We start from the raw sequence: 12,989 nt of genomic DNA, 5'->3' as shown, positions 1-12,989 counted from the left end.
CCAACTGGGAGTGTGGAGGGAGAAACCACCCTGGGGCCTGGTAATTCAAAAAGGCCTGGAGTCCCAAGCCCTTTAAATCACTAGTAGATCACCATGGGTATGTCTACACTAGTGCGAGGTCACACACAGCACAACACAGCAAGCAGTGAATGCAAAACCAGAGTGGATCCAGGGCCACAAGAGTGGGCAGCACCCCCACTGTGTCACATCTCTTCCCCCTTCAAGACTGAACTGAGCGGGGTCACTCCGCCTGTGGCCTGGGAAGTTGGGTCTCCCCACTACGTGATAGAGCATCAGCTATGATATTGGTGTTCCCCTTGACATGGATCACTGCCACGTCATAGTCCTGCATGTCGTAGTCTCAGCAGCTTGGCGTTGGTCCCCTTCATCTGGTGCAGCCAGCTCAGGGGGCAGTGGTCGGTGTACACTGTGAAATGCCACCCAAACACGTATGGCAGCAGCTTTTGAAGGGCCCATACCATCACCAGGCATTCCTTCTCTATGGCTGCATAGCTCTGCTCCCAGGGCAGCAGCTTTCTGCTCAGGTACAAAATGGGGTGTCGCTCCCCCTTCTCATCTCTGACTATTCCTGGACTGGAAGTTAGCGTAGTGGGTTCCCCTACCAGCCTCTGGGAAAGTGGCACTGAATCTGTCCTTGGACTAGTAGGCTGACTGGAATAGCATGTGGGGCACTGATCCAGTGAGACTTGGATACACCTTGGTAGGGGAAAACTGTATAGTGACTTGGCTGGAGGACCAAGCCATGAAAACAGAGCACTCTGAGTTGCAAAGTGAAACAGAGACAGAGAACAGCAGAAAAGGGGCATTGGACCTGGAAGGAGTTAGTATCCAGAGCAGCCAGGAGAAGGGGTCCTAGTGCTGAGTGGACCCAGAACCAACACTTTGGAATACACAGAACCCAAAATATCAGAGGGGTAGCCGTGTTAGTCTGGATCTGCAAAAGTGACAGGGAGTCCTGTTGCACCTTATAGACTACCAGATGTATTGGAGCATAAGCTTTCGTGGGCAAAGACCCACTTCGTCAGATGCATGTAGTGGAAATATCCAGAGGCAGGTATAAATATGCAGGCCAGAATCAGGCTAGAGATAACGAGGTTAATTTAATCAGGGAGGATGAGGCCCACTTCTAGTAGCTGATCTGGAGGTGTGAACACCAAGAGAGGAGAAGCCATTTTTGTAGTTAGCTAGCCACTCACAGTCTTTGTTTAATCCTGAGTTGATGGGGTCAAACTTGCAGATGAACTGTAGCTCAGCAGTTTCTCTTTGAAGTCTGGTCTTGAAGTTTTTTTGCTCCAGGATGGTTACCTTTAGATCTGCTATTGTGTGTCCAGGGAGACTGAAGTTTTTTCCTACAGCTTTTTGTATATTGCCATTCCTAATATCTGATTTGTGTCCATTGATTCTTTTACGCAGGGACTATCCAGTTTGGCCGATGTATATAGCAGAGGGGCATTGTTGGCACATGATGGCGAATGTTACATTGGTAGATATGCAGGTGAATGAACCAGTGATGATGTGGCTGATCTGGTTAGGTCCTGTGATAGTGACGCTGGTGTAGATATGTGGGCAGAGTTGGCACTGAGGTTTGTTGCATGGATTGGTTCCTGAGTTAGAGTTACTGTGGTGTGGTATATAGTTTCTGGTGAGAATTTGCTTCAGGTTGGCGGGTTGTCTGTGGGCGAAGACTGGCCTGACTCCCAAGGCCTGTGAAAGTGAGGGATCATTGTCCAGGATGGGTTGTAGATCACTGATGATGTGTTGGAGAGGTTTTAGCTGAGGACTGTAGGTGATGGCCAGTGGAGTTCTGATGGTTTCTTTCTTGGGCTTGTCCCGCAGCAGGAGGCTTCTGGGTACATGTATGGCTCTGTTAAGCTGTTTCCTTACTTCCTCATGTAGTGGGGTATCGTACGATACCTTATGTGGGTATCGTAGTTTCAAGAAAGCTTGTTGAAGATCTTGTAGGTGTTGGTCTCTGGCTGAGGGGTTGGAGCAAATGTGGTTGTACCTCAGTGCTTGGCTGTAGATGATGGACCGTGTGGTATGTCCGGGATGGAAAGTGGAGGCTTGAAGGTAGGCATAGCGATAGGTAGGTTTTCAGTATAGGGTGGTGTTTATGTGACCGTCAATTATTTGCATCGTGATGTCCAGGAAGTGGACCTCCCGTGTAGACTGGTTCAGGCTGAGGTTGATGGTGCGGTGGAAGCTGTTGAAATCATGGTGGAGATTTCAGAAATCTTCCAGAGTTTCTTTCCCATGGGTCCAGATGATGAAGATGTCATCAGTGTAGCGTATGTAGAGAAGGGGCGTGAGTAGACGAGAGCTGAGGAAGCGTTTTTCTGGGTCAGCCATAAAAATGTTGGCATATTGTGGGGCCATGAGGGTGCCCATAGCAGTGCCACTGGTATGGAGGTATATATTGTCACCAAATCTGAAATAATTGTGTGTGAGGATAAAGTCACAGAGCTCAGTTACCAGTTGTGCTGTGGCATCATCAGGGATACTGTTCCTGACAGCTTGTATTCCATCTATGTGTGGGATGTTTGTGTAGCGAGCCTCTACATCCTTCAAAACTTAGATGGCTACAAACAAAACTCCCATTTCTGTGGAGCTGTTTTGCTCAGCTGAGGAAGACTGAGGCCAAAGACAGAAGGTACACACAGTAAAGCCAATGACCACTGTGAACTTTCACTTGTAGGCCTTATGGACATGTCTTGTTCCATTAGTTGAGATTTTAAATAAACTTGAAAGACCAGACAGTCCACAAAAGCATGTTTCCCAGCAACACAGATAAATCCATGTGTGCTGTTGTACGTACAGGTAGAATTCTGAGTGCTTAGTGTTTTGCTGTCAGGGATGTATTTTTAAATATGTGCCACAAGAAATCATAGAATCATAGAACTGGAAGAGACCTCAGAAGGTCATCAAGTCCAGCCCCCTGCTCTAGGCAGGACCAATTCCAACTAAATCAACCCGGCCAGGGCTTTGTCAAGCCGAGACTTAAACACCTCTAGGGATGGAGACTCCACTACTTCCCTAGGTAACCCATTCCAGTGCTTCACCACCCTCCTCGTGAAATAGTTTTTCCTAATATCCAACCTGGACCTCTCACACCACAACTTGAGACCATTGGTCCTTGTTCTGCCATCTGTCACTACTGAGAACAGCTTCTCTCCATCCTCTTTGGAACCTCCCTTCAGGAAGTTGAAGGCTGCTATCAAATCCCCCCTCACTCTTCTCTTCTGCAGACTAAACAGACCCAAGTCCCTCAGCCTCTCCTCATAAGTCATATGCTCCAGCCCCCTAATCATTTTGATTGCCCTCCGCTAGACCCTCTCCAGTGCATCCACATCCTTTTTGTAGTGGGGGGCCCAGAACTGGACACAATACTCCAGATGTGGCCTCACCAAAGCCGAATAAAGGGGAATGATGACATCTCTGGATCTGCTGGCAATGCTCCTCTTAATTCAACCTAATATGCCATTAGCCTTCTTGGCTACAAGGGCACACTGTTGACTCATATCTAGCTTCTCATCCACTGTAACCCCCAGGTCCTTTTCTGCAGAACTACTACTTAACCGGTTGGTCCCCAGCTTGTAACTATGCTTGGGATTCTTCCGACCCAAGTGCAGGACTCTACACTTGTCCTTGTTGAACCTCATCAGATTTCTTGTGGCCCAATCCTCCAATTTGTCTAAGTCATTCTGTACCCTATCTCTGCCCTTAAGCGTATCTACCTCTCCCCCCAGCTTAGTGTCATCCACAAACTTGCTGAGGGTGCAATCCATCCCCTCATCCAGATCATTAATAAAGATATAGAACAAAACCGGTCCTAGAACCGAACCTTGGGGCACTCAGCTAGAAACTGACCGGCATCCTGTTTAAATGTTTAAAAATAGCTCCCATCTTGAGAAATGAATATTGCAGGAGACAGTGCATGTCAGCCATCAACACAGCTGTCCAGTGCTGCCATGCATATGAGGGTGGGACAAGGAGGGGCTCCATCCTATCTCAGCATCCCCTTTCTTCTTGTAACACATCCCTCCCCCTCTGTGCTGATGACCTGATTGAACTGCACATCTCACTTGCTCTTTCCTATCTCTGGACATGTTGCTTCCACAGCAGAGAAACATGGCCAGGGCTGCCAATGGGGAGTGGGGAGTGAGGGGGCAAAGGAAGCAGCTGCTGCAGGACCTGGTGGTTTAGAAGGGTTCCGGACTCCCAGCCACCTCCAACACTACCGCAGCAGCATCAGTGGCCGGAGCTCCGAGCCCTTCTAAATTACTGCTTGAGCCACCATGTGTGCAATCTGAGCAGCATCGAAGGGCTCTAGCCCTCCTCCCTGGCCAAGGTTCTGTCCCCCCCTCCCCCCCCACACACACACTTTCCCAGGGTCCTGGGGTTTCTGTCCTCATCCCTGAACATGGCGAAACCTGGAAAGGCAGAGCTGCTGTAGCGGGAAAAGATGGGCCTAAATCAGCAGCAAACTACATGAGCCTGAACAAGCACAACCGTGAAGATCATGAAGGAGGAGCAGTACCCAGAAGTATAGAGAATATGTGTGCCGAGCACAGCTGGGGAAAAGAGGAAGCGACAGATGTGTCTTCCCAATGTAGCACAGAAGTAGCCATGTTAATCTGCTTCAGCAAAACCAGCAAGCGGAACTATAAAGATTAACAAATTAGGACATTAGGGCATAAGCTTTTGAGAGAGACAACTCACCTCCTCAGACGCTGAAGAGAAACCAGAAAAGGAAGAGGAAACTTCAATGTGAGAACAACTCCATGTTTCCACTTAAGCCTTTTTTCAGGGTGTCAAATTTTCATATGGAATTCCAGCTCAGCAGTTTCTCCTTGCAGAAATAGACTCAGTATCAAAGATGGCTGCTTACCCCAATGTAGGATGTACAGTAATTCCTCATTTAACACTATAGAGATGTTTCAGAAAATGAGCGTGTTAAGTGAAAACGTGTTACGCGGGGTCAATTTTCCCATTGAAAATAATGGAAAAGGTGGGGGTTGCGTTTCAAACGGTGGTGTCTGTTGGGACTAGGACACAAGGTTGGGGGAGAAAGGGGACTGGGTTACAGCAGGGGGGGAGGTGTTTGGCTCTGGGGAAGGGGAGGAGAGAGGAGGGGTATTGGGTTGGGAGTATGCCCCTGTGATGGGTCTGCTGGGACCCGCACTGTGTCCAGAGAGGGGGGGTTGCCGAGGAACAGCGCAGTGAGCCGCAAACTCTCCGCTGCTTTGCAGGGAGGTGGAGGAAGCCCCGTGCAGCTGCCAGCAACAGACTGGCTGAGGAAACCCAGTCGCGGGCCTGCAAGCAGGGGTAGAGGAGAGGGGGCAAGGCATCCGGCAAGGGAGAGTTAGCGGGGAATGGTGCAGTGAACGGTGAACCCTCCACCGCTTTGCAGGGAGGCAGGGGAAGCCCCATGCAGCTGCCGGCAATGGGCCGGCTGGGGAAATCGTGTTATTCCGGGGATGATCGTGTAATTCAAAAAACGTTCCCCCAACTTGTTAAGCAGGCACGTATTAAATGAGGAATTACTGTACCAGCACTGCCTTACATCTGTGCAAGCTAGTCTCCCTCATGTTCACACAGGCACGCGCTCAGAAGTGTCAGGTGCCCTAAAGCTGTGCGGAGGGGAAAGGCTGTTCAAGCTGCCTGTTTGTAAGTTAGCTTTAAAATGACAGAGCTGCCATCACTCCTTTTGTTCAAAAGACCCAATTACACTGACTGTTTACAGCTTCCTGCCAGACGCCTTTCTCAGCTGCCAGGAAGGAAGTGGCTAATGAAGTGTGGTGTGCAAAGGAAAAGGCTGTACCTTTGGGAAGACTTTTAAACTCCACTAGCTTTAGGGGAGCAAAGGAAAGTGCTTCAGGGCAAGGGTCATTGCAATTGGGAAATGGATCTTCCCTCCTAAACTAGGAAGCACTGAGAAGGTTTCTATGAAATGGTGATTAAAAAAACCCCTCAGGCCCTCTCTATGCTAATTTCTTAGCCCCAATGCAGCAGAACCACTGCAGGCTTGTTGCTGAAATATAGCCACAGGTTGAACCGCTCCGTTCTGGCAACATCTGTGGTCTGGCAAAATCACAGGAGGCCGGTATGCAGGAATTTCTGGGGGGAGGAGGGTGCATTTTTTGTAAGTGTGGACCACAAGGGTGTGAATGTGTAACCCACACACCTAGGCTATGTCTATACATTCAGTGGACCGCAGACTTCCAGCCAAACTGTTGGATCTCTGGCGTGTCTGAGGGTGGTAAGGATCAGAGATGTTCTTTAATCTTGGGGCTGCATGAAGGTGATTAGGTTTGGTTTCGTGTTCCATGAGTATTATTGATCTGCTGGAGGACTGATGTGCCAGTCACTGTCAGCACCTCATCTTTGCTGTAATTGAATGACTTATTTGCTAGGGCCATGCACTATAGTCTCCAATACATTAACAATATTTTAAGAAAAGAAATATGTTGTCTTGTCAGAGATTGAATAATTTCTGAAGGTTCTATACATCTCACTCAAAATGCAATGAAATGTGAATCCATAAATCAATGAATTGATGCAGATGAAAACCTGAATGGTGAAATGGTGAGCCATGAATCCTATTTGCATTGACAAGTCTCGCCGGATGCTGGAACTGGCAGACACAATTGCACCAACATGGTAGGCCTTGGTCCCAGGAGGCAGGGGAACTGCAGACATAGCCCTGGTGTCCCTCTTTTGAGATGCTCCGTTGCAATGTCTAGCCATGTGAACTGCAGCAGTAATATATATATATATTATATAAAAATATTATTTCTGAAGAGGCACCAGATGGATAATTGTAGCCCCTGAGTGCCTAATCTGCTCTCCAGGACACGGACACATTTCTGAGCCAACAAAACTTAATTGAACTTTCCATTCCATCTGGAAAAGGTTATGGATCTAGCAAGTGCAAACGAAAGGAAGGCTGAAAAGGTCATCTGTTCCATTCTTTCTGTAATGGATTGACCAGGGGCATGTTTTTATCTTTCTCGCAACTACTGGATTGTAAAACTTAATTAGCAAAGTCACTTCTCTCCCCTGTCTAAAGGCATGTGTGTGATGATTACACATAGATCACATTTTATGGACATGTCATGTTTGCAGCTGAGACCAATAGCCAACAGGAGGGACTTCTTCTGACACCTGTTTACAGCACTGCTCTGGAGGAGGCCACAAGGGAAAAAAAATTGAACGGCCAAATTCAGCACTGGAATAAATTAGTCTTGCTCCCAGTGAAATCAGATGTGCTTACACCTGCACTGAATTTGTCCATTGACCCTCTGTGAAAAGAATAAGAAAAGGGAATAACAGCTAAAGACATGCATGCAGATCTGCAAATGGAGAGGAATAGAGGAAGGAGAAGAGAAAAAAGCAGAGAAAAGAGCACATAACCCTGAATTCAGAGAGCAGAACCACTTCCATCAGGCCCAGAGTGCAATAATTATACTTTCATGACTGAAAAGTGAAATCTTATCCTCTACAACCACAGCTAGAATGGAAGAAATGTGGAGTTCTGTTAACCTTATCTTCAATTCATACAAACCATCACAGAGAAGGTAGAAGAGAATTGCTGTAGGTTGAAATTAGAGCTCTCTGAAAAATGCCAAAATTCAAATGATGGATGCTCCGCTGTCGACATCAAAGCCCTTTGTCGGCAGCCCCGGTAAACCTCATCCCACGAGGAATAATGGGGCTGCCGACAAAGGGCTTTGATGTCGACAGGGGAGCGTCCAGACTAGCGCGCTGAGCAGACAAACAGCTGATCAGCTGTTTGTCGGCTCAGCGCGGCAGCCATGTAAATTTAAATGAAGCTGCGATCATTTAAATCGCGGCTTCATTTGACTTTGCCTATGTGTCTAATCTGCATGCCTCTGACAACAGAGGCATGTAGTCTAGACACAGCCAAAATGGCAAATGAAATTTAACATAATGGATATTAGACCAAATAATCCCTACCATACATACTAATTTAGTATGGGGGTGGGGACTAATTTAGCTACAACTATTCAAGAAAGAGATCTTGGAGTCATTGTGGATAGTTCTCTGAAAACATCCATTCAGTGTACAATGGCAGTCAAAAAAGCAAATAGAATATTAGAAATCATTTAAAAGGTGTTATAGAATAAAACAGAGAGTATCTTATTGCCTATATAAAACCATAGTACTCCCACATCTTTAATTCTGCATACAGATGTAGTCACCTCATCCCAGATAAGATATATTGGCATTGGAAAAGGTTCAGAAAAGGGCAACAAAAATAATTAGGGGTTTGGAACAGGTCTCATATGAAGAGAGATTAAAAAGACTTGGACTTTTCATCTTAGAAAAGCAGAGACTAAGGGGGGGATATGATAGAGGTCTATAAAATTATGACTGCTGTGGAAAAAGTGAATAAGGAAAAGTTATTTACTTGTTCCCACATTATAAAAACTAGGGGTCACCAAATGAAACTAATAGGCAGCAGGTTTAAAACAAGTTTTTCTTCTCTCAGTGCACAGTCAACTTCTGGAACTCCTTGCCAGAGGATATGGTGAAGGCTAGGATTTTAACAGGATTCAAAAAAGAGCTAGATAGTTTCATGGGGGTTAGGTCCATCAATGGCTATTGCCCAGAATGGATAGGAATCATGTCCCTAGCCTCTGTTTGTCTGGAGGTGGGTGACAGGGGAGAGATCACATGAGGATTACCTGTTGTGTTCCCTCCCTTTAGAGAAGGGGTGCCCAAACTTTTTTCAAAGAGGGCCAGATTTGATGAAGTGAACAAGCGTGAGGGCCGACCATTTTGCCTGACATTCTTTGAACCATTAAAATTAAATGCAAATTAACTATTTTATGCAAAGTTTATTTCAAACGGCATACTTTTCATTTAGTCACATGGATGACAAATCTAAACAGGTGTTAAATCACTCTGCCTTTCATATCTGAAGGCCAGATGAAAAAAAAATCCAGGAAGCTGAAATTTATGTCAGGAACATTGTAAAGTACATTACATATTATTGGTAATAAAGGTTGTCTGTCAACTTTTAAGTTCAAAAAATATGAACAGGAACATAACGCCAAGTATACATGTTGTGTCCAAATATATTTATAACTGATTTAGACCAACTGACATTAACTGAGATTTTACAATGTATTCATCTCAATACATATGGATTCGTTGGGGGCCATAAAAGATAGATATTGCCAAATTACCTGTGGGGCCGTATTAAACCGGAACACGGGCCACAATTGGCCCGCAGGCCAGACTTTGGACATGCCTGCTTTAGAGTATGTGGTATTAGCCACTGTTGGCAGATCAGATACTGGGCTGGACGGACCGTTGGTCTGACCCGATATGGCAGTTCTTATGTTCTTATGTTTTTAATAACTCTAGGGAGTAGCTATTTTAAAATAGCAGCAGTGGAGCATCCACACTAGTGCTATTTTGAAATAACTATTTCAAAATAAATGTTATTCCTGGTGTTATTCCTGGCAAGTTATTTCAAAATAACCTGTCTCTTATTTCGAAATAATGAGCTTGACAGTGTGGATGTTCTGCTTGTTATTTCAAAATAGGGGTGTTATTTCAAAATAACTCCCTAATGTAGATCAGGGCTCGGATGTTTATTCATACACCAGCTGGATCTTTCAGTTTCTAGGCCAGACTAAAGTCAATTTATTCTCCCTCTTTTCTATTCTTCTAACCCTTCCCAGGTTCCAAACATCATTGCAGATGTGGGCTTTGCTTTCAGAACTCACATATGATTGGAGATTTCTAGCATTCCAGATTGTGGGGTTCTTCTGAGCTGAAGTTCTGAATAGATCCAGAGCAGAGACTGAGATTTTGACAACCCTAAAGTTCAGAGGGTTGGAGAGCTGCACCTAAGGTTCAGCTGTTGGCATTAGTTCTCCTCAAGCTAGTGCATTAAAAATGGCAGTGTAGTCACAGTAGCATGTGTAACAGAAAGTGGCAACATGGGCTAGCTACCTGAAATACAAACTTACATAGTTTCAAACAGCTTGGAACCATTATTTGCCGTTAACACAACTATGTCTACTTAAGCTCAGAATCGGACTCCCAGCACATAGTGTAGATGTAGCCTTCGTCACAAGGGAGAGTGGAGTATCAGCTGCAGGCAGAGGTGAATTTTAAGAGTTAAGAGCACTGCATACACCCCCATCTAAGACAAGGGAAAGGACTGTTTCAGAGAGAGTATCCAGGAAAGACACATCTCTTGCCACAGCTGTCCCCTGCTGAGTAGCATCTCCTTGGTGTGCATCTGATGCTGCAAAGGAAAGTGTGAGACCATCAGTGTAACACCTTGTGGGAGATAAAGAGAGAGGAGATATGGAGGGAACATACCTACAGCAAATCAAACTACATCCATACAATCAGTCATTAATTGATTGGACAATGACCCTACCACTCTGATGTTGCCAACTTCCATCCAGAGCCAGTGATGAAAAGCTGTGCAGCATGCAGTGGTCTCCAGACATAACAAAATAAGAAGCTCTGACTTTTTGAGTCCCACAATAAACTCTACACAGAGTCCAGGAGATTTAGGCTACTAAAGGGAATTTCTTCTAGAGGATTTTAGGGACTAATGACTGTGCCATTGCAGTGACAAGCTGCATGGAGTGATCAGGCAAGAGACAGGTACACTATTACATCCAAAGGCCCCACTTCCACCCCACTAGTCACTATTCAGAAGCAAACTGAGTTGTGTGGGGTTTTCCCCCAGTGATTTTGGAAGCACAGCTCTAGAAATTAGTGTGTGATGTACTATGGCTTGTGTATGCAGATCAGCATTGATGGGCCCAATGGTACCAGTTTGCCTTAAATTCTATGAATGCAAAATCCTCTTGAAGAAATTTTTTCCCCACGGTTGGGGATGTGCACATGCCTTTGTGCATAATGGGGACCATTGCATGTTGTTCACAGCCCCCCTCCCCCTCCCAACCTTTTCCCAATGTTTCATTAATACAAAGTTCATGTTTGTAAAACCAAACAGGTCAGGGAAAGGGCAAAGGGAGGGGTTGTGGTGCAGAAGGGGTAGAGCAGCAAGCCAGAGGCCCGTATTGGGGTGGCCCTGGGGAGAGTTACTGGGGTCCTTGAGAGAACCTCTCCCTCAGGGCCACCCAGATGTGCACCCTGACCTGATGGTCCTGGTGGGTGGCAGCTCTCCAGAGCTGCTCAAACGCACGGCCCTTGCAGCAAATGTCTACCCCCTACCCCAGGAGGAACGCCTCTCCCTTCCACTCTGCAACACTGTGGAGGACGCAACATGCTGCCACCACCTCGGGGATGTTGTCCTCTTCTACTTCCAGGCCGGTGAGGAGGCACTGGAAACATGCTTTGGGCAGCCAAAGGCCCACTCCACCTGGATCCTGGCTCAGTTCAGGTGGGCATTAAACATGTCCCTGCTGGGATCCAGGTGTCTGGTGTATGGCTTCATGAGCCATAGCATGAGGGGCTATGCCACATCCCCCATTATGCACAAAGGCATGTGCACATCCCCCACCATGGGGAAAAAATGTGCCCACCTCCAGCTTGCAGTACAGGCTTGAGTTTTGGAATACTCGGGCATTGTGTGCCCTGCCCGACCACCGGACAAAAATGTCCATAAATTGTCCCCCGTGGTCAACTAGGGCCTGTAGGACAATGGAAAAGTAGCCCTTTCGGTTAATATATTGGGCCACTCGATGGTCCAGTGCTTGGATGGGGATGTGTGACCCATCAATGGCAGTTGGGAAACCCCAGGGCAGCAAATCCGGTCACAGTCGCATCCAGGTCTCCGAGATGGATGACCCTCTGCAGCCGGCGGGAGTTGATGGCCCTCACCACCTGCAAAAGGAGACAAAGAAGCACACACAAAACAGAGAAAGAGAGAGGGTGTGCCAGAGCCTTTGGGAGGTGGCCACCCATCTCCCCTCCCCTGACCCCTCCCAACATCCCAAGAGCCACCCCCTATGAGGTGGCCCCCACCAGCAGCAGGGCTGTGTGCGGACGAGATGGCACAAGGCCCCGGGGACAGGTCTTCCTCCCCTCCCCCACATCACCGCCTACAGCTCCCAACCTCCCTTTCCCAAGGGCCTGTCTTATCCAACACTCTTCACCCTCTGCAAGGACTGCAGTGCCAGAGTGCCTTACCTCCATGAGAAGGGCCCCGATGGTGGACTTCTCCATGCTGACCTGGTTTCCCACTGACTGGTAGCTGTGAGGGGTGGCCAGCTTGCATATGATGATTGTGACCCACTTCTCCAGGGGGATGGTGGGCCACAAGTGGGTGTCGATTCTTCAGAAGTCAGGTGCAAGCCAGGCACATAGCTCCAAAAAGGTGGCCTTTCACGTGCGGAAGTTTTAGAGCCACTGCTGGTTGTCCCACTGCTCTATGACCAGCTGGTCCCACAACTCCGAACTGGTGCCTAGCCTCCAAAAATATCCCCCGCGGCATTTGCATTTACATGGCTGCCGCTTTTTTCCGGCTAGGGGTTTTAGCCGGAGAAAAGCGCCACTCTAGACGCGATTCTCCGGAAAATAAGCCCTTTTCTGGAAGATCCCCCGCGGATTTGCAATTCTGAAGTGTCTCATTAGCATCCCTTTTCCGGAAAGGGATGCCAATGTAGACACAGCCTAAGGGTGTGTCTACACTGCACAGTTATTTCGAGATAACTCACGTTATTCTGAAATAATGCGAGCATGTACACAGCATAAGAATGGCCGTACTGGGTCAGATCAAAGGTCCTTCTAGCCCAGTATCCTGTCTACCAACAGTGGCCAGCACCAGGTGCCCCAGAGAGGGTAGACCGAAGACAATGATCAAGCGATTTGTCTCCTGCATCTCTCTCCAGCCTCTGACAAACAGAGGCCAAGGACACCATTTTATCCCCTGGCTAATAGCCTTTTATGGACCTAACCTCCATGAAATTATCTAGCTTCTCTTTAAACTCTACTATAGTCCTAGCCTT

The 12,989-nt window shown here is 47.1% G+C and overlaps 1 pseudogene; it reads right to left on the bottom strand.

The window, feature by feature from the left end:
* LOC149521740 (uncharacterized) overlaps positions 1–12,207 on the bottom strand; it is a 71,990-nt pseudogene extending 59,783 nt beyond the window's left edge.
* Positions 12,208–12,989: the final 782 nt, after the last annotated feature.

This window comes from Pelodiscus sinensis, chromosome 23 (genome assembly GCF_052426305.1).
Source record: "Pelodiscus sinensis isolate ZL-2025 chromosome 23, ASM5242630v1, whole genome shotgun sequence".
In the NCBI taxonomy this organism is placed as follows: domain Eukaryota; kingdom Metazoa; phylum Chordata; order Testudines; family Trionychidae; genus Pelodiscus; species Pelodiscus sinensis.
The sequence above is the reverse complement of the archived record's forward strand: the minus strand, read 5'-3'. Positions and strand labels throughout refer to the sequence as shown.